At 39.3% G+C, this 24,803-nt stretch overlaps 2 pseudogenes; one reads left to right on the top strand and one right to left on the bottom strand.

The window, feature by feature from the left end:
• Positions 1-4,900: 4,900 nt before the first annotated feature.
• LOC103749571 lies at positions 4,901-9,438 on the bottom strand (annotated as a pseudogene).
• A 303-nt stretch (positions 9,439-9,741) lies between these two features.
• Positions 9,742-24,803, top strand: part of LOC103749573 — a 46,343-nt pseudogene continuing 31,281 nt past the window's right edge.

Raw genomic sequence — 24,803 nt, forward strand, 5'->3', positions numbered from 1 at the left:
AAGTGCTGGGATTAAAGGCGTGTGCCACCATGCCTGGCTTTGTATTTTAAAAATTTTGACCTTGTTTTCAAATAAAATTCTACAATGGCCATACCCTTTGCAATAAGACTCTCAAACTTGTATCCTGTGATTGTAATCCTTCTGGCTTAATTTTGTCAATTTTCTCCTTGTTCACTCTAGCCACTTGACTTCCTTGCTTTTCATCAAACATGCCAGGCAGACTTTGCTCTTGCATTTTCTTTTTCTAAATATTTTATTTGTTTATTATTTTACTTTATGTGTATGAATGTATTGCCTGCATGTAGGTAGGTGCACCCATGTTGTACAATGCCCATGGACATCAGAAGAGGGCATAGGATCTCCTGGAACTGGAGTACAGATAGTTGTTAGCCACCATGTGCATTCTGGAAACTGAACCCAGGTCTTCTGCAAGAGCAGCAGTGCTCTTAACAGCTGAGCCATCTCTCCAATCCCCATTTTCTTTTCTAGAAGGCCCCTGCAACCAGAGGACTTTCCTGAAATGTCACCTTGTTCTGATCATCTATGTCAAATAGAAACTGCTTCCCCAGACACCATATCCTTTACCTTGCCCTTTCTTCTTCACTGCAATCATCATCTGGGTCAGTTCTGCCCACCAAGTGTCTTTCATTTCCCTGAACATGTGGTGTAACTGCATTTTCTGGTCTTTTGAAGTTGGCTGTAACCTGTGGCTTGTTTTGGCCTGAAAATCAAAGTAGAAGTGTCATGTAGGGGCTGGAAAGATGGCTCAGTGGTTAAGAGCACATACTTGCTCTTGCAGAAGTCCCTAGTTCAAGTCCCAGCACCTAGTTCAGGCCCACAACTGCGTGTAACTTCAGCTCCAGGAGATCTGACAGTTCTGGCCTTCATAAGCACCTGCACACACATGCACACACACAGACCCACACATATAATTAAAAATAATAAATCTTAGAAAAAAAAAGTAGTGCTATGTGGTTCAGGTATAAGCTTTGAGAATCAGTGTACAATTTACTGCTAGATCTCCCTCAAAGACCAGCCTGACTCCTTGGTAGTTCTCCAGGTAACCTGGGACACAAATTGAAGTGGCCCAGAGGAATGCTCCCCTGTTATGGTTAGCTTCAGCTGTTAACTTGTTGCAAACCAGGAGTCCCCTGGGAAGAGGGAACCTCAATTAAGGAACTTCATCTATCAGATTGTCCTGTGGCATGTCTGAGACATTTTCTTAATTGCTAATTGATGTAGGCAAGCCCAACCTGCTGTGGGTGGTGCTATCCCAGGGCAAGTAGGCCTGGCCTGTTTAAGAAAGGTAGTTAAGGGCTAGAAAGACAGCTCAGCATTTAAAAGTACATACTGTTCTTCCAGAGGACTAGGGTTTGATTCCTAGTACTCTGCCATGCAGCTCACAGTAGCCTGTAACTCCAGCACTGCACTCACACACACAAAACTGAGACAGGGGCAGGGGTAGGAGCAGAGGTAGGTGGATCTCTGTGAGACCAAGGCCAGCCTGCTCCATTTAAAAAAAAAAAAAAAGGTAGTTGAACAAGCAGAGGAAGAAAGCCAAAAGCCAATAAGCAGTAGTCCCTGCGGTTTCTGCTTCAAGCTCCTGTCATGAATTCTTGCCTTTGGTTCCCTTGATGATAAACTGTAAAGGGTAAGATGAAATAACCCTTTCCTCCCCAAGTTGTTTTTGGTCATGGTGTTTATCATAGCAACAGAGACTGGAACTCCCTCCTCTGACCTTCAGTGACGTGTCAGAAATAAACTTCATTGTTTTAAACCCCGGATACTGAAGTGTTTATTGCCATAAAACAATGCAATCTATCCTGACTGACACACTCTTGGCATATTACATATTTACCTGTTTCATGTCTCCCCTCTCTAAATTTTTACCTGTATAAATACAGGTCTCTGTTCACTGCTATATCTCCAATGCCTGGAATAGTATGCCTGTAAGGTTTTCAGTATTTGTTGGTCAACTGCATGAATGATGAATTGATCACACACCTGAAACAGAAGCTTTAGCAGTGACAGGTGATTCCATTTCTAGACTCATCTACAAAAACATCCATTCTACCTGATATGAACGTGAACACACTGGTTCCTGATTCAAGATCACCAGACAGTGTTTGAAAGCACATAAGCAGCCAAAGTTACAAGACAAATGGAAATTTGGCATGCCCCTGAGGGGACTCAGTGACAATCATAAATAAAAAGGATTAGTAGTGTTTGTGTCAAGCTGAATACTGATGTGGTTTCCTTTCCCTGTGTGGACATTAGCATTTGAAATGAACTGAGCTTCAGAGGCCTAGGATTTTATCAGCTGCTATCAAGTTGGTGTGTGAGCCCCTCTAAGGGTTTCTGCAAAAGTTGTGTGAGCTTTTGTGAGCTGCTTTCTTTTCACATGCTTCCTCCTCATATGCTTGGATTTGGATGGAGATAATGCATTTCCTGTACCACGTGGCACAGTACAAGGAAACTCATTGTACCCCTACAGAGGAAGAGTACATCTGTAAGTAGTTTTTAAGAGTGTACTGAAGGATCTTGTTAGGGTGACTTATTCTCCCAGTTTCATTTGGGTGATGAAGTGGATCACGTGACAGATGTGCATAATAAACTGCTTCAGTTGCTGCCAGTGGGAAGCAACCTATAAAATGAGAAAACTCACAGAAACACTGAGGGCATGATCACATAAGAGAGAAGCTAGCCTCATTCTGGGTTGTCATTTCTCACTGCCACAATGTGCCACTGTTACTAGGCATTTACTGCTTTTCCCCAAAGTTTGTTCCTAATTCAAACTGGAAAGGCAGTTATTTCTGCACACAATTCCCTAAAGAGCAAACATTATTAAGATGTGCAAGTAATCATCCATTAAATGCACTTGTAAGGAATCATTTTTTGTTCTGTCATGAAAAAGGAAACATTACCTAAGAGAATGGGAGTGCTGGGTTTTTGATGTTTTTGCCTCATCCCCATTTCTTTTCCTCCTTCCTGTATTTTTCTTTTTATGTTTCCTTAATTTCCCCATTCTCTGTACTGATTAATAATTCCCTAATGAATATAATGAGGCATATAATTTGTTTCTTATTTCCATAGGTGGTGCAGAACAATGATGTCCAAGTCAAAACATACTAGTTGACAAAATTATTTCTGGATAAGTCCAACTTCTAGTTGACTCTGTATGCTTCTGGGTCACTAAGGAGCAGATAATGAATGGAGAAGCAATGCCAACCTAGTTTTACAAATAACTGGGGTAATGATGACTATAAGTTGAGTAAGTTCATTTCTGCCACAGGGCTTCCATATATGCTCAGCACTCCTCTAGGCACCGAGGGGGAAGGCTGAAGAAGCATGCATATATGCCCTGACATGAAAAGTCAGTGAATAAATGATAGATGACGGCATAGCCAAGTGCCATTACAGCTACGCAGGTAATAGGCCTCAAAGTGGTCCCAGAGGGATGCTCTCAAGGACATCTTAACTGTCAGGAAAGGGATTGGATAGGATGCAAGAACTGAGCTATACCTCGAGGCACAGGTGTTTTAGATGCTGTCAAAAGAGCAAAATACTCCAGAAGCAGGAGAATCTTTGTGAGATCGAGGCCACCCTGGTCCACATCGTGACTTCCAGGCAGGCTGAGACTAGGGAGACTATGTCAAAAAACAGTGAACAAAAAAACAAGAGCAAAATACTCTGTCAAAGAGGTCAAGACTGTATGATGTTTTGACTGAATTCTGTTCGGAGCAATGCACGTTATGGTCTCAGTCTTTCAACTAACCACAGTGTCAGCTACACAAGTCATTTAAGAACATTTAAAATATTCATCAGGCCAGGCGTGCTGGTGCACGACTTTAATCCCAACACTTGGGAGGCAGAGGCAGGCGGATCTCTGTGAGTTCAAGGCCAGCCTGGTCTACATAGCGAGTTCTAGGTCAGCTGGGGATACAGGGAGACCTTGTCTCAAAAAGACCCCCCAAAATTCATCAGATGTTTGTAATTGGCAATTAATCACAGCATAAAGTACCAAGATGTCACAGTTGTGAGCTTTAAACTGACTACAAAGACAGGAGAATTATTTTTCTAGTATACCAATGAGTGTTGTGGGTAAGTGCTGTTGAACGGAAGGAAAAGAGAAATCTGAGCAATGAGAACTTGATCTTCAAATAGCAAAAAACAGCTTCTGGGGCTTCCTTTGGACACTCAAATACGTCAGTTTGGCATTGATGAGTTCAGACAGTTTTCCTTTGTAGAGAGAAAGCTGGCACTAGAGCTCTAAAGAAAGCGCTTAGCTTCCTCCTCTAGTTGGCAACCCTGGCTCTTTTCTGTGTAGGAATAGCAAGGCCTGGCAGCAACTGTTGAGTTCACACAGAGAGGGATGACTTGTTCTCAGGGTCAGCAGGGGTGGAGGTGAGAGGGAGCTCAAAGCCAAGTGTTTGGCTTCTTGACCCTTTCAGGAAAGTGCAGCACTCTCTAATTTACACCTAATTGGAATACTTTGCTATAGTTTTCCTGGCCATAAGACATGCCCTAATAACTATTTCCTCTCAAAAGACCATTGTTAGACTTGATGCAGTTTTTTCAAAATTTGAATAATTTATTATTCTAATAAAAGTATGAAGTATGGAAAATTAGTATATCTGAATCATTTCAGAGAGTAGAGAAAGTTTCCTACCAGCAGATTTCAGTTTTCAGCACCCTTGAAAAGAAAGAGTTAAGACATGTGGCAATGCCAGCTTCAGACCACTACAGAGAGTTATGAGCTGACTAACTGCAGTTCCTATAACAGAGGTCATTTATTTCCCTACATTTTCAGAGTGCCACAAAACACATACTTAAAGAGGAGAAAGTGCTCACTGAATTCACAGCTGGTGGTTACGATGGAATAGAAGTGTTGAGATGAAGGGTGGTCACAGGCTGGCAAGAAGGTCAGATGGACAGTCCGAAGGCACTGACAATACAGTACATAGTCTTGTTCTCCCATTGCAAAGTCCAGCTTCCATCTATAGAGCTGTCCCAGAAGCAGGAGCTTTCTGTGTGTAACCTAGCTCCATTCTTCTCCATGATCACACAAGTCACAATGTATTTGAATGGTTTTCCCAGCTTGGTGAGTTGGCTTAAAAGTCTGTTCTACCACATTTGTGGTCCACTGATTGACTTTGTTGTGCTGGTAAGCATGACCACCGAAGGCACCTTCTATAGCCTCCTTTACAATGTTGCTCACTTCATCAATGACAAAAGTAGTCTCCTCTGCAGCCTGGAAGTCTTCCCTCTTTCCTTCAGCCCATCGCCTTCACTGTCCCTGATGCAGTTCTAATATCAAAATAACTCTTACCTAAAACTTATCACCAAGAATAGCTCCTAATTTTACTTCACATATCTCAATACCATTTCTGAGATCTTGAGCCTGGAGATATTAATCCCTTTGGTTGTGAAGGGTAAGAAGAAAAAGATTAAACAGTTTATGAAAAATAAAAATCCTTTTGGACCACTTATTGTGAATTCTATAACTACTTGAATATGGGAACACAGGCACATGGTTTGCATGTCCACATACATATACATTCCTGTACATCACCTATTTACTAAAAAGTACTGTGACAGAAAACGTTTTGTTTAAGTCTTGGTTGTAGCCTTTCAAAGGTAAAACAATCAGCTGTATATCTGCTGGCAGCTAAAGACATAGTTAGGCGCTCTGCCAGAAATCTGAGATGAGTTGCTGAGTCTTCTATGACAGACTTTCCCTCAATGTTTTCAGTCCCAAACCTTGCTACCCCTACTCTTCACAGGGACTGAAGTCATGGTAGATCCTGCTCAAGAGCAAGAACTCCTGAGGGACTTTCTGAGGAAAATCAGCATGAAAAAAGTAATTGGCCCTAGAAGGCAAGGTCTCTGGCTACAGTGGTGAAATGTTAAAGTCACAGGATAGTGAAAGGAACCTGTGAGTCCTATGTTTTAAAATGTCTATTGTTTCCACCTTAGCGTTAGTGAAATTAAAACAAAAGAATTAACGATTTTGCTTTTAAAGCCTTTATATAAAGTTATTTTTGTTGGTATTTCCTAAAAGATGGTTTTTAAAAAAGTGCTGTGAAGTTTTGAAGCCCTCTGAAAATGATTTCGAATAACTGTATTTGTTAAACTGACCTGCCTGATACTATATAAATCAGCTTTCATTATTCTTTAGTGACTCTTTGCAATTATTTATTCTAAAATTTTATAAGCTTGACTGAGGTTTACCTTGCTATGAAATGTTTTAAAGGGCATTTCATCTAATAACAGAGAAAAAATGATAAATTATAAAATGTAGCAAATCACACAGTAGTGATTTAGATAGCGCTAGGGTAAGAAGATAAGCAATAAAATAAAATAAAATCTCAACATTAGAAAAGAAATAGCTTCTTACATAATTAAAAAAAGACACATGAATATACTTGTTAATATGTTAAATTGAGGTGTTTAAAACAACAACAACAACAACAACAAAAAAAAAAATCAGCCGGGCGTGGTGGTGCATGCCTTTAATCCCAGCACTCAGGAGGCAGAGGCAGGCGGATCTTTTTGAGTTCAAGGCCAGCCTGGTCTACAGGAGTTCCAGGACAGCTGGGGCTACAGGGAGACCCTGTCTCAAAAAGACAAAAAAAAGAAAAGAAAAAAAAAGAAAACACCTCTGAAATCATAAGTCAATCTACTGGGAATTTTTTCTTACCAGTTTAAGAAGTTCAATGTCTATGAATGAGAATGAGGTAATTTTATTTTAAACGTTACTGATAATACAGACACACACAAAAAAGAAAGAAAAACAACTACAGTAACACTTGGTCTCAATCTCTTAGGCATTTGGAAGAGAATGAAAAGATGATTAAGTTTACCTGGTGATGTCCCTCCTAGTTGTGTGACCTTAACTTCTTTGGGCCTCTATTTCCTTAGCTGTAAAATAGGGAATATAGTGATTCCTACCCTAAAAAGTTACAGTGTGGGGACTACAAATCAAACAATTAAGGACTGGGAATATAGTTTAATGGTAGAATAAAAGGCCTTAAGCTCAATTTCCAGCATGGGGGGGGGTGCACTTGAAATAAAACCTAGCAGAGTACTTAGTTAATAAAAATGGATTATAGAGTACCTTATAATTTATCTGTCTAAAACTTCCTTTTTTTCTTCTTACTCTGAACCTAAATCCTTGTTGTGTCCTATAATCTTTGCTTTCTCTCTGACCTGATTTCTGGCCGCTTTCCCTTTCTCCCTCTGCTCTGCGCCCCTGGCCTCCTACCTGGCTGTTCTTCAGAAACACTGGATACCTCCCACCTCAGGAATTGCACAGTAAGGCCCACCTCTCTTTCCTCACACAACTCCTAGCCTTCAGGTCTTATTTCAGAAATATGTTGTCAATAAGACTTTCTATGGACAACCCATCCAACATATTAATATCTCATCCTGTTACTATTTTATGTATTTGTTTATTTTTATGTGTATGAGTGTTTTGCCTGAATATATGTAAATACACCTATGTCATGAAATGCCCACAGAGGCCAGAAGAGGGTGTCAGGTTCCTTGGAATTGTAGTTATGGATGGTTGTTAAGCCACTATGTGGGTGCTGGGAACCAAACCAGAGTCCTCTGTAAAAGCAGTCAGTGATCTTAACTGATAAGCCATCTTTCCAGGCCCTCAACTGATAGTTTTAGTTTCCTGTTTATTCTTACTTTAGTAGTAACTTCTTCCTAATATGTTATTTATTTTACTGATTCACCTTATTTTCTTCATCTCTGACTATAAAACCTCCAAAAAGATAAGGATTTCTGTTCTAGCCATTATTGTATCTCTCTGTGTTTAGATTTATGTTTATCATTACAGCAACTGTCAAATATTTAATGGGTAATGGATGGACAGATTTTAATATCTAAAAAATAGTTATATCCTAAATGTATATTCTCTAATTCCAAACTGTAATGAAATGCTTTTTGCTTTGTTTTGCCACAGATATTTCTCTAGGTTGCCATCAGAAAGGATGCCTGCCAACAAAGCTAAAGCAACGACGACTCCGTTTGTTTTTATGTAGTGCTGGGCACTCTACTGCATGAGCTAGAGTCCAGGCCCATAAGTATCCTTAGAGGCCTGATAATTACTCAGAGTCAAAGGATGTGATTAGTTCACATTAGCCATGATGTAACTAACTGCTCCTTACAAGCCTTCATCAGTTCACCTAGAGAAGAAATAATGATGCTTTCTAGACTCTCTAGACCCCTCCCATCAGCCACAGGCAAACTAGAAACAACTCATGCTTTGCTCTATCTTTTTCTTTTAAAGTTATAAAGGGGTAGGGAAGCTTCCTAGATAAATATGGCACATGACTTCCAGAATCTGAATGCATTCAAGGGCAGACTATATACAAATACTGTAGAGGTATCACTGTGTAACACCCCCTTCCCCTTCTTCAGGAACTTAAAGAGTTCAAAACATGAACATGTTTAGAAAGGCAGTATATAAGATGTCTACTGTGTTTCAGGCACTATACTAGGCACTTTACATACTCCATCTAATTTATTATCCATAATGATTCTGTAGGGTGCCACTATTATCCCCAATCTCTAGATGTGGAGCTGAGGTGATACCAAGGCTCTGGGAGATGTTCTCTGTTCAAGGCCACCAGACTAATAAATGGCAGAGCAAGGCATAGAATCTTTACCACGACATGACAAATACTTTCATTTTCTCTCTTTTTTCTTTGCCCCTCTAAGCAGTTTCCCAAGCATTAGAACAATTTGAGTGTCCTAAGCTGGCAAGTTCTGAATTAAAGAGTTAGTGTTCATAATGGATTTCTGCAACCAACCTGGCTTAAAGCTACTGGAATCTCAGCAGCCTTTTGGCCTCTTACAGTTAGAGGACTGGCCCCTCACTTACGTGAGGGAACAAGCAGCATCTGTGCCTTATCCCCTGCTCCCTGATGCAGAATAAGTAGATATTATCTCTCCCTTCCCTAAGAAGCATAGTTTTTACTCTTTTTTTCAGTGCTGGAGATTGAAACTCAGGGCTTTGCACATGCTAGGCAAGCATTCTGTCATTGAACCCAGCCTTTGGTTTTTATAAGACAGTATCTTCTAACTGTGTATCTGAGGTTGGCTTTGAAATTGCTATGTACTCCAGGCTATCCTGAAACTCAACATCCTCCTGCCTCTGTCTTCCAAGGGTTAGGATTAGAGGTATGTACTACCATACTTGGCTTGTTTTACATTTATTTATTTATTTATTTATTTAATGTTCTTTTGTCTAAAAATTTTTTATTTATTTATTTATTTTATTATTTATTTTGTGTGTGCATGAATGTTTGTGTGTGATACTTCGTTGATGGCATTTACACTGCTCTGATTTTTATTGAAGTGTATGCATTCATCTTACCTTAAACCCCTTGGAAGCATGACTCCTGGCCTACCTGATTCCTCTAACATAGCTATAGGTCCTGATCGAACCAATAGACAGTATTAGGGCAGGAAGAAATCATCTTGTCCAAACTTCCAAGGTTATAGAGGGGCAGCGTGAAGACAAAGAGGAGCATATGACTTGTCCAATATGCCAGAACTTCGACCAGAACCCTGATTTTTTTTTCTTCATTCCTTTACTTTTCTTGAGAGCTTGTTTCAAGGTTCTAGCAGAGGAGTGCAGCTATTCATACATGCTTGACTGAAGACCAGTCCTCCTCTATCGAGGAAGGTCGTTTTCTTCAACCAAGTGTGCAGCTCCAGGAGGGACACATGTGGACTGGAGTGTTGAGGGAGGACAGGGACACCTGCCTGGCCAGCCAGATCAGTCGAATCAACCCTGGCGATCAACGGAGTAACAGATGTCATAGTGAAATCACCCTCACATCCTCCTCTACTCTTCTTATTCCACACCACCTCCCTGTCTTGGAACAGATCTCTAGGCATATTGAATTTACTTTAAGGGTAGAGGGAGCCATTTGGTAAAAGTTGTATAAACAACATAGGGACCAGTAGTGAGTATGGATGTAGAAAGATTAAAATATTTCAATAAACAAATGGTAATCAATCTCATGAGGTTAATAGCAGCAGAAATGGGGAAAAAGGGAGTCAAAGATACAAAACAATGATAATGAACTTGACAGGACTCATAATTGATTTGGAAGATAAGTTTGATTTAGGGGATGATTAAGAAAGAAAAGTCAGGGGCTGGAGAGATGGCTCAGTGTGTAAGAGCACTTGCAGAGGACCCAGGCTTCATTGCCAGCACCCAGATGGTAGCTATAAAACAACTGTAACTCCAGTTGCAGATCTGATGCCCTCTTCTGACTTCCATGGGCACTGCATACACATGGTGTACATACATAGAGGCAAAACAGTCATACATATAAACAGCAATAAATCAAAATAAGTTTTTTTAAAAAGTCACAGTTAAGGCATGAGGCAATTATGGCATAGCTGTTAAAGCATCTTTACTTTCAAATCCCAGATCTCCTCATGCTCTTTTTATGATGTTCCATTCATTAAGTAAACATCTGCTATATAAGAAAATAAAATAGACAAAAATTACTGTTTTTCTGGAGCATATGTTTTAACTTTGCTAAGCTTCAGTTTCTTCATACATAAAATGGATAACAGTATCCATTCAAGTGGTTGTTGTGAGAATTAAGTATTCAACAAAAACTAGAGTTCATTATGCCCACAGTTTGAGTCTAGGTAACCAGGATAAAGGTGATCTTGACAGAAACTATGAAGTTGGTAATATAGTCTTGGGACATGTTCCAGTTATTACTGTATTATCAGCTCTTTATAATCCCCAAGTTTCTAAAAGATGTGATCCTAGAGTGTTATATGGAGTTTGGTCTTGGGGAATGGTGGTCTGATTTCCTTAAAAATTTTTGAAATTTTGTATGTATGTGTTTTTCCTGCATGCATGTATGTGCACCACGTGTGTGCCTGCTGCCTGAGCAAGTGAAAAGAGGGTGTTGGATCCTCTCAAATTGAAATTGCAGGTAATTGTGAACCCTCATGTGGGTTCTGAGAGTGAACTCAGGTTCTCTGTAAAAGCAGCAAGCACTCTTAACTACCAAGCCATCTTTCCAGCCCCCAAGTCTGATGTTCTTTAAAGAAAAGAAATTGAAATTGTAACCCAGTATCCAGATTCTTAATGGTGGGGTGGCCTGTGCCAAATAGGCTTGGAGAGGTCTCTGTGGAAGGACACTCATTCTGTGCTACCAGATCTGGGCTCCCTGTCTCTATCAAGAACCTTGGGAGAATTGGGAATGAGACACTGGGTGGTTGGTCAGCAGGCAACAATGAATAACCAACAATTTTCAGAAATCAGATTCTAGTGTTAGAGTGTAAGACTGTACAACAAGCAACCTTCAAGGGATTGCACAAAGTGCAGCTCAAGGCTGGAGGCGGAGAAGAAATTATTGCAAAATTGGATGGAGAGATATAGGTACAGGTACAGATGGGAAGCAACTCAAACAAGATGTAAGAGCACCCACATCACCAAGAGATATATGTCTAGCCACTAGTTCTCAAAGTGTGATCCCTGAACCAAGAGCATCAAGATTACCTGAGAACTTGTTAAAGAAAAAGGCGGGGGTGTAGGGAGAGGTTGAAGAGACAGCACAACAGTCAAGAGCACTAGCTGCTCTTGCAGAGGACCTGGGTTCAGTTCCCAACTGAACTGACAACCAACTGGAACTCCAGTTCCACAGACTCCAATGCCTTCTTCTAGCCTCCATGGGCATTGCGCAACATGGGTACATTTAGATACATGCAGGCAAAATACTCATATACATTAAAAAAAAGAAAGAAAATTATTAGGTTCCAACCAAAATCTACTCCCAGAATCTTCAAGGGTGGGGAACAATCTTTATTGTATTGTATCAAGCTTCCAGATGATTTTCTGGTGTGCGCTAACATTATAGAACTACTGAGACAGACTGTTGGACTAAGAAATATCTTCCTAGCCACAGGCATTTAGCCTCTGTTGACTTTCTCCCAATATGTATTCCCCATGAGGAAATCAAGCACACTACATTTAAACATTCTCAATTTGTTTTGTTATTGGTTTTTCTTCCCCCAAAGAGGGTCTTAATAAGTAGACTAGCTTTGAATTCACTATTTAACTCAGGCTGAGCTCAACCTTGTGATCCTCCTGCCTCAGCCTTCCCAAAGTCGGTATTACAGGCATGTATCATCACTCTGGTTACTTGTTTTTTCCCTTTTAACACAGCTCTGTGAGGTGGAGAAATTATAATTAGGAAAGTCCTATAGGAACTTAAGTCAGTGAAAACGCTGAAGTTTAGCCTTTCACTCAAATTTTGGCAAGAGAATTGAACACAAATGTATTTATATGTATGTGAGTATAGGACTTTTCATGTTCATTATGAAGCTACTCCTGGCTTTTCAGTGTTCTCTGTTGTCCTGTGAATAGTACAAAACTGGGCTTTAAACCCAATATGAAAGAATTATAAATAATAAGAAAAACAGCAACTATAATTAAACACTAAGTCATACGCACTGTGCTATATTTTACATGACTTAATCTTCTAACAACTCAATGCTAAACTCTTATTGCCCAATTTTATAATGAAAATATTGAAGTTCAAGCAGGCTAATTTTCTAAGGTTCCAACACTTTGAAATAGCACACCTGGAGTTGGAGTTTAGTTAATTTGACTTTAGAGCCAGTTTTTAATCACTATGTCATTGGTCCTTACCATCAGAATAACTAGGAAAGTATTCAAAAAAGACTTAGGCATGATTCCCACCTCTAGAGATTCTGACTTAATTAGTCTGGGCTGGGGGTCAGATAGGCAACTTTTCAGAAGCATCCAAGTGAGTCTACCACAGGCACAAAGAGAGCCATTTTAGTAAACAATATAACCTACATGTTTAAGTATACTATCCAAGGCCAGTTGCCTGTAAGCAGTGGAGTTGACTACAAATTCAAATCTGTATGAGTCCAAAGCCAATCGTCACTATCACCTTGGCCATATATCTACCATTTCCTCTCCAATGCCACCTTACAATTGAAGGAGCTTTGCAACTTACATGGCATGTTCAAAGACAGAAAATAAAGATTTTTTAGTTAGCATATCTTATGAAAATTGTTGCTTTCAAAAATATTTTCATGGCTTCTTAAATAATCTAATGCCTTCTTCTGTGTTATTTTTTAAAGTTTTGAAAGTCCCTTAAAAAAGTATTCTAAACATAATGTTAAAATATCTACTTTTCCTATGACCTTATAAATTGAAGTGGTTCTTAGGGCAAACAAACAAAAAAATCTTTTCATCTAAAATTTTAATTGAGACCAATTTCAGTACCCTGGGAATTAGTTCCAATGTTTGACCCAGTTTTCTGACATTGAGCACTGGGCACTGGCCTCAGTTCTGTACTGGCCTTACAGCTGTACCTCAGGGCTGCTTGCCAAGAAGCTGGTCTCATGGTAGTACCACCCCATGGCTTAACATCAGAACACTGAGCCTGCACACCCAATCTGGCTAACAGCAATTCATGAGACTGCAATTCTATCTAACAAAACACCTTAGAGCAGGCATCTCACATAGGAGTATGGCACTCTCTGATAATTCTGAGAGAAAAAAATAGGACTAATTTTCATTAGTTTGTCTAGGAAATGCATGCTTCTTGAGGGATGATTTATAGCCAGAAATTTGTAAGTTGATATAACCATCACATAAGAGGAACAATGCATGTCATTTTTATTTTTAGCTAATTTTGTGGCCGCTCTCAAAAGACAAGCCTGGAGATCAGTTTATCCAAGTTCAGGGTTCAGAGAGGTCAAGGTTTCAAATCTAATCTAAGTGGAGTTTAGGCAGATAATTTAATCTCCTTGTGCCTCGGTTTCCTCATATATAAAATTTGGCTCATTAAATGAATTCCAAATCTCAGTCCTAAAATTTAATTTTATATATATATATGAATATATTTACACTTTTCTTGTTTTGGTGTAACCTCAAAACTCATCCTCTTCACACAGAATTTCTAAAACTCTGCGGTTACTTAAGAATATAAGAACTTAAGGATAAAGGAGTATAGAGTTTTAGTTGTAAGAGTCTATTTAGATAATTTAGCTAATTTCCTCATTCTAACTTCTCCCTCTACTTTTTAACCTTTTTCCAACAAATGTCCCTGAAAGTATACAATGACATTGAGTTAAATGCTACCTTGGTCCTTAGCCTTCAAGAACTAGTACAAGCAGAGACAACCCCAAAATCCAGATGATTAAAGTACAATGAAGTGCTTCAACAGTGAGAGCATAAGGTACAATGGAAGGCAGAGGCTAGTCTGGATGGGGGTGATGGGAGTCTATGAAGAGAGACCAGAGAAAAGGAAAGCATAGATAAAAAAGCATGTAGCCTTCAGCCAGGTATGGTGGCGCACACCTTTAGTCCCAGCACTCGGGAGGCAGAGGCAGGTGGATCTCTGTGAGTTCAAGGCCAGCCTGGTCTACATAGTGAGTTCCAGGACAGCTAGATCTACAAGGAGACTCTGTCTCAAAAAGACAAAATGACAAAAAAAAAAAAAAAAAAAGCACGTATCCTTGAATCAGGGAAGACTGTCTAAGGACACTGAACTGTTGACCAGCGGCAAAACTGGCAGCAGAATGAATGAATGACTGAAGCTCAAGGCTCAAGCTCAAAATCATAGGCCTGGCTGAATGTTAATGAAATGAGTCAAAACTTTTGTTTCATTGGAGCAGGTAAAATGTCACCATCCTTTCATTTGTTACAACAAACTTTTAAATTAAAACTTAAGGCTTTTCTCTGAGTGCTAAATTTAGGACTTCCTCCTCTGCTGCTCTACCAACCTATCAGGGCCTGCCATCTGAGAAGCACCACCACCAGTCTACTCTACGGCTGAAAATGTTTCAGTTGCTTAATGCCATGAATGGATAAAGATATTAGCTCTCATTGGCTTAGACAGCATCTTTGTTAGTGGTGCCTCAGTAGTAGGACAGCTCTAGGACATGATGATTGTCTCCAAGTATTTGAAGGATTATTGGAAAGATTAAATTTATTCTGTGTAGGTTGGAGGGGAAAAATAAGAACCAAAGGATATATAGGTCACATATAAGTTTATTTTTCCTAAATAAGAAAATCTTAGTTGTGTTGGTAAGAAATGAGTAAGGCAGAAGAACAGCTTCCTCAGGGTGTTACAAAGGGGATACATGTCTTTAATAAGATTTAGATTACAGAGCTTCTGTGATTCACTACCTTCAGAACATGGCCCAGACCAACTGAGGTATAATTGTTCTAGCTTCTTCTCTATTCCTTTTTAAATAGGTGCTTCCACTTACACTTAATTAACATTGCAAGCACATTATTTTTATATTCTAATAAAAGACATATTTATTGTATATCATTATATTTAAGAAAGCAATTTAGTGAGTTTCCACATGATATATTAATATATTTATTGCTAGGCAGCAAAACTGTAGTACTTAGGTGAGAAAATGGGCAGTTAGGCACAGAAACACATCACACTTGTATATGCCCTTATTAAATATAACTTGTCTTATATGCTACAGATGATAACATCTATCCTTTCACATACCCTCAAGAAATTTAATAAACCCTTCCTTGCTTTTCTTTTACCTTTGTTTATTGTGAAACTGCTGCTGAAATATTGGTTCCATTTGTCTCAAGACATGGAGGAAGTGAAGGAAGAGTACAGTCAGTGGAAACTAAAAATGTTGGCAGTTTGGGCAAGTACAATTTAGATTTTGTAAATCCCAAATTATTTTTGGAGAGCAGTGGTAAACGATGATTTATATTGTTTTGTAAGGCAGACTATTCTGTTGCCAGTATAGTAAAATAAAACTTATAATTTGTTTTTATCTGCTTCACATGCTTATGCATATAGCATGCTATATGAAATATATTAGTAATACTTGGTTTTAAATCAAAATTTGGATGGTATATTACCTAAAGTCTAAAATCATATGTTTTAAAACAATATAAAAACTTTTTCAAAAAGAGAAAAATACAACCTCATTTTCTAAATGTACAAAATCAAACAACACTAAAAGAAATAGTCAAAATAAGCTGGCTGTCCTAGTTTTTCTCTCCATTGCTGTGACAAAACACTCTGACCAATACCAACTTGGGGAGGAAAGGGTTTATTTAGCTTACATCTCCTGGGTCACAGTTCATCCAGGAGCCCAAGGTAGGAACTCGGGGCAGGAACCTGGAGGCAGGAGCTGGAGCACAGGCCATGGAGGAATGCTGCTTACTGGCTTGTTTCCCTGGCCCCTGCTCAGCCTGCTTTTTTATGCAACACAGGCCCACCTGCCCGGGGTGGCACTACCTGCAGTGGGCTGAGCCCTCCCACATCACTCAACAATCAAGAAGGTGCCCCATGGACATGGCCACAGGCCAATCCAATGGAGGTAATTCCCGAATTGAGGCTCCCTCAACCGAGGCGTGTCAAGTTGACACTAAAGCTACCCAGCACACTGGCTATTCCCCCAAAAAACCATGGAATATAAATTTCTTTAACATAGTCTGCAAAGGAACTTTGTCTTTCATTACATTCTATAACCTACATTAGAACAAAGTGTATGCTCAACAACATGTTTAAAAAGTCCATAACTATTGGCTCCCACAATTATGTTGGGAGTGGCAGTCCCCAGGTACTCTGAAATAGCCTTCAGGGCTGTGCATTACCCATAAGATGAATACATCATTTTTTTCAAGGTAATCCTGTGAAAACCTTCCCCTTGGAGCTCTAATCGCCTGGCCTCTACATGTAAATATAAAATTAGCTTTATATTGTATCAGCAAGGTAGAGAATGCCATCAAATAGAAGTAGAACCTGGGAAAGCATCAGCAAACAGTATTCTAGGATAGATTCTTTTTTCTGTGCATTTTTAAAATAAGATACAAATGTTTCACTAACAATCTTTTTATCAGAAAGAATGGTAAAAGCATGGCAACACCAGAAAAAAATCTCCTGAAATCACTGAAGGCACTAAACAGGAACCCAGGTGGAAGACTGGGCAGAAGAGTCATTTTGAAAGGAAGAACAGGGCAACTGGGAACAGAGGAGGGGAAAAAGTCTGTAAAGCAGGGGAACAGATGACAGAGGATGCTACAGTTGCTTGCTGCAGCTGCTCTAATGCTTCCTCTGCTTCAGATAGGGACACATGTGCTGAGAAATGAAAGGCAAAGGGGAATAAGAACCTTCCCTTTCTAACAAAGTGGAAAATAATCTTCACAAAGCTCATCCTGTTCTCATAGGGCGGTTTTTTTTAGGATTCGAATATAGACAAAATACTAAGCAGGAGGAAGAGGGCAGGGACAAGAGAACACCATCCATTTTCTTATTTTCTTTGGGATCCATAGATATCCTAAACAGAAGTTTTCAGCTCCTTGAGGGCAGAGAACATTTAAGATTAAAAAAAGATGTTCTTTAAAAATGTCAGGGAATAAAATTGAAAAGGGGGAGGAAGAAAGTTATTTTACAGGTTTAAAAAAGGTTTATAAAGATTTAAAATTTTCCTAAAATCAAATAGGAGAGGTAGAATTCAATTAAGGTCTGTGACTATCCAAAGCTTCTTTCTATTACCAGAAGATAATGCAAGGGAAAGGGAATGGGGCGGGGGACTGAGTGTCAGAATTTTATAGAGCTATTCCCTCTTAAGGTTTATATAATGTAGACAGAGAATGCATACTTCATTCTAAAAAGTTTAAGCTATTTGTCAGGCTGTATGCCTTCATAGGGCAGTGGTACTCTCCTAGACTCTAGCCAGCTACCTAGAACCACTTCAGCTTGTTCCATGGTCTGGGCCAGGCCAGAATGAAGGCTGAGGGCTAGCAGTTGTCTGACTGTCTAATTCCATTAGGCATACCTAATGGAGATGAAAGGGGCAGTGGCCCAGAGTATGAGTAATCTTTTTAAAAAATATTTTACTTATTTTTATTTTATGCATATGAGTGTATTGCCTGCATACATGGAAGTATACCCATGTGGTGCAGAGTCCATAGAGGTCAAAAGGCATTGGATCCCCTAGAACTGTCAATACTGATGGTTGTTAGCCACCATGTGGGTCCTGGGAACTGAACAAACCCAAGTGTTCTGCAAGAGTAGTCAGTGCTCTTGACCACTGAGCCATCTCTCCAGCCCCTGTCTGAGTAGTCTTAAGGAAAACAAGCACACTATAACACATTTTTTTGTTGTTGAGACATCTTTTTTTAGAAGCATGTCTAGAGAACTAAGATAATTTCATTGAGCAATTCAACTAATAATAATAATAGTAGCCTTCAGCATGAAGTTACACTTGTATTCATAATCTGATGCCACTCAACTCATCAAGTATATCCTGTTAGTTCTCCAAACTTTTCTCTTTCAGAAGTGGCATCTCCTATTGTTCGCACATGCCTCCTTCATTTCTGTCTTCCTGCTCCAGTTAATATTGACTTCTCTCTTTAAAATACCTTCACCCTTCTCTACCCACCAAGGCCTATCTCAAAATAAATGGAGTTAAGAACAGTATATAACACAACTAAAATTCACTATATACATGTATGAAACTGTATTGCAAACAATAAAAAATAAATTTAAAGCCGGGCATGGTAGTGCATGCCTTTAATTCCAACCCTTGGGAGGCAGAGGCAGGCAGATCTCTGTGAGATTGAGGCCATGCTGGTCTACATAGCAAGGTCCAGGTCAGCTGTGCCTACAAGGAGAGCCTGATTCAAAAAAACCAAAACCAAAACCAAAAACCAAAAACCAAAATTTAAAAACTATTTAAATTTAAATTTAAAAACAAGATTGGGCTAGTCAACATTTCATCACAGATGGAGAGAGGTTCCCCTTCCCCCGGGGGTGTGGCGGACTACTATTGGCAGTTTATGGTTGCTGAGGGAAGGGGCGCCACTTCCTTCAGTGGTATAGCCCCTTCAGTGGTAATTTACCCATACTCCAGCAACCCTAATTAAATTCAGTGCATTACATACACATGCACAGTTATCAACGAGAAGAGGGGCTTAGGGGTTTCAGAGGGAGACAGAGAGAAGATAAGAGAGGGTAATGGGGGGATGACTAAAATGCATATATACATGTATGAAACCAGCAAAGAATAAAAAGTTAAAATAAATTTTTTTTGAGACAGGGTCTCAACTGTATAGCCCTGGCTGGCCTGGAACTTGCTATGTAGACCAGGCTGGCCTCAAACTCACAAAGATGGCCTGCCTCTCCTTCTAGAGGGCTTGGATTAAAGGTGTATGCTACCATACCCAGCTAAAAGAATTAAATTTTTAAAAATTTTTAATAAAGATAAGATAAAGATACAATTCAAAACATGTACTTGTTATAGATGAAATCAACATGTTTTGAATTGTATCTCGAATACAGTAAGCAATCTAAATGTCAGTTATTCTACTTGGTAGAAGGAATACATGCCTTGTACTACATATGAATTATGGGCTCAATTGTGTGTCAAGTCTACCCCTATCCTGCCCCAGAACTCTATGTTGAAGCCCTAACTATAGTACTTTAGAACATGACTTTATTTACCTTTAAAGAGGTAATTAAGTTAAAATGGAGTCATTATAGATTAGTCTCTAGTCTAACAGGACTGATGTTCACACAGGAGAGACAAAGACACTAATAACAGACAGGACAATCACACAAGACTATCCCAAGAAGGCAGCTGCTAGGCAGAAGTGGTGGTATTCCTCTAGAATCCCAATACTGGGAAAGTGAAGGCAGAAAAACTGCAGGTTCAAGGCCAGGTTTGGCTACATAGCAAGTTCCAAACTAATCTAGGTTATGTAGAGAAACTCAAAAAACTAAAAACACTCAGGTGTGTGGCCCACACTTTTGATCCTAGCACTTAGGAGGCAGAGGCAGGTGGATCTCTGTGAGATGGAGACCAGCTTGGTCTGCAAAGCAAGTTCCAGGCCAGCTGGGGCTACAGGAAACTTCTGTCTCAAAGAAACACACACACACACACACACAAAACCAAAATCAAAATCAAATTAAAAATAAGTAAACACATGAACAAAGAGCTACCTTAATATGTTCTGGATGCTGTAACAAAATGGTGTAAGCCAGACAGTGGCTCATGGCTGTAACTGAGCACTGGGGGCTGAGGCAAGAAGGTTGCTATGAGTTAAAGAGCAGCGTGGTCTGCAAGGTGAGACCTTGTTTCAAAAAACTAAGCCAAAACAAAGCAAACAAAAACAACCAACCAGTAAACTGTAGAACTTACAAACAACACCATTCATTTCTCATATTTCTGGAAAGTCTAAGGTCAAGGTGCTGGAAAATTTAGTGTCTACTGAGGACTTGCTTCCTTTCAGATGACACCTTCTTAGCGTGAACCCGTGGCATAGAAAGGGTGAGGTATCTCTCGGAGTTTCTTTTTTAAGTGAAGGAGCCCTTCATGAGGGCTTCTCCCCCATGATATACCTACCTCATTTCCCAATACTATGACCTTAGAAGTTGCTTATCTGTTAAGAGATTTGTTCTTTTCTGAAAAAACAAGTTTAGCAGTTATAAGCCTGTTTCCCCTCATATCTCTCCCACTCCTTCTTCCTGTATTTTTTTCTCTCTTTCCCTTTGTGCTGCTTTTTGAAATAGCCAACAAGATGTAAATTCTGAGGATGGACCTCAGCAAATGAGGAAAAGCCAAATGAAACATGTGTTAGGGCTATGTGTGCGTCCTCTCCAGCTTCTAGAGGCTGCACACCCTTCTGTATAGAAGTAAGGTTTGCTTTGCTGAGATATCTTAAATTGAGTGATGGTCTCTTGATTTGAAACTTCAGTTTTGTCTCTAACATATTACCTTATGAATTCTGGAGAGAACATAAACATTCAGTCCACAGTAGTGGCTATCTGTAAGCCAAAAAGAGAGGTCATGTGAAAAAAAAATATCAAACTTATCTATCAGCACCTTGATCTTGAATTTCTAGTCTCCAGAACTGTTAGAAATTAATTTTGGGGGCTAGGAGCATAGCTCAGTTGGTACAGTACTTGCCTAGCATGCTTGAAGCCCTGGATGTAATCCTTAGCTATACATTAAAAAACAAAAAACAAAATAAAATGAACAACAAAAATAGGTGTGGTGGTACAAATCTATAAATCTCAGCACTCAGGAGCTGGGGATAGGAAAATCAAGAATTCAAGGTTGTCCTCAGTTACAGTGAGTTCAAGGCCAGGCTGAGTTACAAGAGACCCTACTGCAAAAAGAGAAAAGATTTTTCTGTTGTTAAAGCCACTCAGTCAGTTAATAGTAGTTTATATTAAATATGGCAAAATTAACTATAATGAGAAATTAACTTGGTTTTTCATTACATTCAGTAGAATATCTCCAAGAGGTTTTAAATTTTGTGAGGCTAAAAATCATAGTAGTTAAGAACATTGTGTTTTAGTCTGGTTCTGCCACTTCTTAGCTATGGAATTTCAGGCAGATAAAGCCTAAAGATGTACACAAAGACACTAGAAGCTCGGGCAATTTATGCGCCTGATAGGACTAAGTGAGAATGTATAGCACAACACCTGGCAACATAAAACATTCAGCTAATAAAAATCTGTCTTGGCACCTATCTAAATGTCTTCTGAAGAAGGGGTTATTTAATAACATTTTCTCAGCATCCAATATTATCTATCTCACTAACAACCAGATAAAGAAGTTGAGACTCACAGAAATGAAGTACTTTTATACATACAGAGAATATATGCAGGATTACACCTTAGCGTGGGTAGGTCTATCTGATTCCAAGAGCCATTCTCTCTCCATTCTATCACATGATAGGTTCTAGGTATTGGGGTCTCAGTAGACCTGCAGAGAGTGCCTGTTTCCAGCCTCCCTCTGGTATAGGGGCTGAGAACAAAGGGGATGGCATGAGAGCACCCAGATCCTGCCTCCACTCTGACAGCACCCAGATCCTGCCTCCACTTGGTGGTGAGCTTCCCCTAATTGCACTGTACCCAACCCCCTAAATGGGATTGTGTGAAGCCCCTCCCAAGGCCCAGGGCAGACTTGGCTTTGGTAGGATAAGGCTGAGATCTTAGCAGATAGCCTGAAAGGGTGGGTTCTGACCTCCATCTGTGTTCTGTGGTCTCAGTAGACCACCAGAGTGCCTATTTCTGGCCTCCCTCTGGCATAGGGACTGAGAACTCAGAAGACCAACTGAGAGTTCCAAAATCGGCTCCCCCTTAGGGAACTTACCAAATTTTGCTTTGAGTTCCTGCTAGTAGGGGTCCAAACCTTAGAAGGAAACCTGAGTGTACCTGACTGGAATCTGACTTGGGTTTCTGTGGGTGCTCCTGAGGAGCTGATCTGAAGCCATCAGCTCCCTCCAAAATAAAACTTGAGAAAACCTGAAACCTGGACCAACCAGCTTTACATAAACAATAAGAAATGGACCAAGGCACACCAATAATACAAAGAGAAGCATACTTCAACTTGATTCTCATATCAGAATCACAAACAACAAAAGAAATTCGTATGTCAAAATCACAATGAAAGAATAATAAAATGGAAAGCCAAAACACTATGCCCCCACCAAATTCCACCAGTCCTGTAGAAGAGTTCTACAAGGAGATGCCCCTAGAGATAACCCAGGACACAGAATTTAAAAGAACATGCATAAACATGATCAAGGAATTAAATGAATTTAAAGAACACGTGAACAAACAAATCAAAGAACTGAAAGAAGATAGGGATAAACTTCTGAATGAATTCACAAGAGAGAGAAACATTGAAGAAAACTCAGGCAGAAATGAAGAAGGAAATGAAAAACTCAATAAGCCAATTTGAAACAATGAGGGAAAGCCTCACCACTAGGATGAATGAACAATGGAAAACAGAATATCAACACTGGAGGATAAAGTTGAAGAAATGGACCACTCAAGCAAAGATTATGAAAAATCTAAAAAGAAAAACACAAAGGAATGGAATATGCAACAGATGTGGGACACCATGAAAAAAACCAAATCTACATAGTATAGGTATAGAGGAAGGAGAAGAATTTCAGGTTAATGGTATTGACCAGATAGCAAACAGGATTGTAGAAGAGAATTTCCTGAAATTAAGGAAAGGCATCCCCATACAAACACAGGAAGCACATAGAACACCAAATAGACAGGATCAAAAAAGAAACTCCCAACAACATATCGTAGTAAAAACACTAAATGTACAAAACAAAGAAAGAATACTGAAAGCAGCAAAAGAAAAACAAGTCACATACAAAGGAAAGCCCATCAGAATTACAGCTGACTTATCAATGCAAACTATGAAAGCCAGAAGAGCCTGGACCAAGGTATTTCCAATTCTAAATGACAATAGATGTCAACCCAGAATACTTTACCCAGCAAAAAAGTCGATTATAGTTTAGGGCAAAAAAAAATCTTCCATGACACAAAAAGCCTGAGAGAATACATGTCCATGAAACCAGCTGTTCAAAGAATACTTGAATCAATACAAAGAGAGAAGAAAGGAACAACTATAACCCAGGGGCAATGAAAGAAAATAAATAAATGTATAATCGAGGAAACACAAAATTAGACAAAGAACACAAACAGCAATCATAATGAAAGCAACCAATACACATCATTCAATAATAACCTTAAATATCAATGGACTGAACTCCCCAGTCAAAAGACAGGCTAACTGAATGGATTAAGAAACAAAATCCAGGGGGCTGGAGAGTTGGCTCAGTGGCTAAGAACACTGGTTGTTCTTGCAGAAGACCCAGGTTTGAATCCCAGCACCCACATGGCAGCTAACAATTGTCTGTAACTCCAGTTCCAGGGGATCCAACAGCCTCTTCTGTCCTTCGAGGGCATTGCACGACACCGGTGCACTTACCTACATGCAGGCAATACACACATACACATAAAATAAAAATAAAATAAAATAAAAAAGAAACAAAATCCATCTTTTTGCTGTCTGCAAGAAACCTATTTCACCTTCAAGGACAGGCACTACATTAAGGTAAAGGGATGGAAAAGAATATTCCAAGCAAATGGCACCAAGAAACAAGCAGGGGTTGCAATACTAATATTGGACAAAATAGACTTCAAAGTAAACTTAGAAGACATAAGGAGGTTCACTACATTCTGATCAAAGGAACAATTAACCAAGAATATACAATATACAATCCTTAACATATATGCACCAAACTCTGGCACACCCAAATTCCTAAAAACAACACCACAGGACTTTAAGACACAGATTAACCACAACTCAGTAATAGTAAGGGACTTCAATGCCTCACTGCCTCCATTAGACAGGTCAACTGGACAAAGAATAAACAGAGAGATGATTGAATTAAATGATAACCATGCATCAAATGGACCTAACAGACATCTTTCTAATATTGCACCCAAGCACCAAAGAATACACTTTCTACTCAGCACCCCATGAAACTTTTTAAAAAACTAACCATATACTGGGCCACAAAACAAACTTTAACAAATACAAAAACATTGAAATAATTCCATGCATTCTATTGGACCACAATGCAATAAAGCTCAAAATCAACACTGGAAGAATCCCAAGTCACTATATGAACTCATGGTGATTAAATAACACACTCCTAAACGAGTGGATCAAAGGAGAAATTAAGAAAGAGATAAAAGAATTCCTGGAATTTAACAAAAGGGACAATACAACACAACATAACCTCTGGGACAGTTTAAAAACATTCCTAAGAGGGAAGTTTATAGCTTTAAGTGCCTAAATTAAAAAATTAGAAGACCAAAGAAATGACTTAACACTACAACTCAAGACACTGGAAAGGCAAGAACAAATGAAACCCAAACCCAGCAGAAGAGAAGAAATAACAAAAA

This window comes from Nannospalax galili, unplaced genomic scaffold (assembly GCF_000622305.1).
Source record: "Nannospalax galili isolate Female #2095 unplaced genomic scaffold, S.galili_v1.0 scaffold646, whole genome shotgun sequence".
NCBI lineage: Eukaryota > Metazoa > Chordata > Mammalia > Rodentia > Spalacidae > Nannospalax > Nannospalax galili.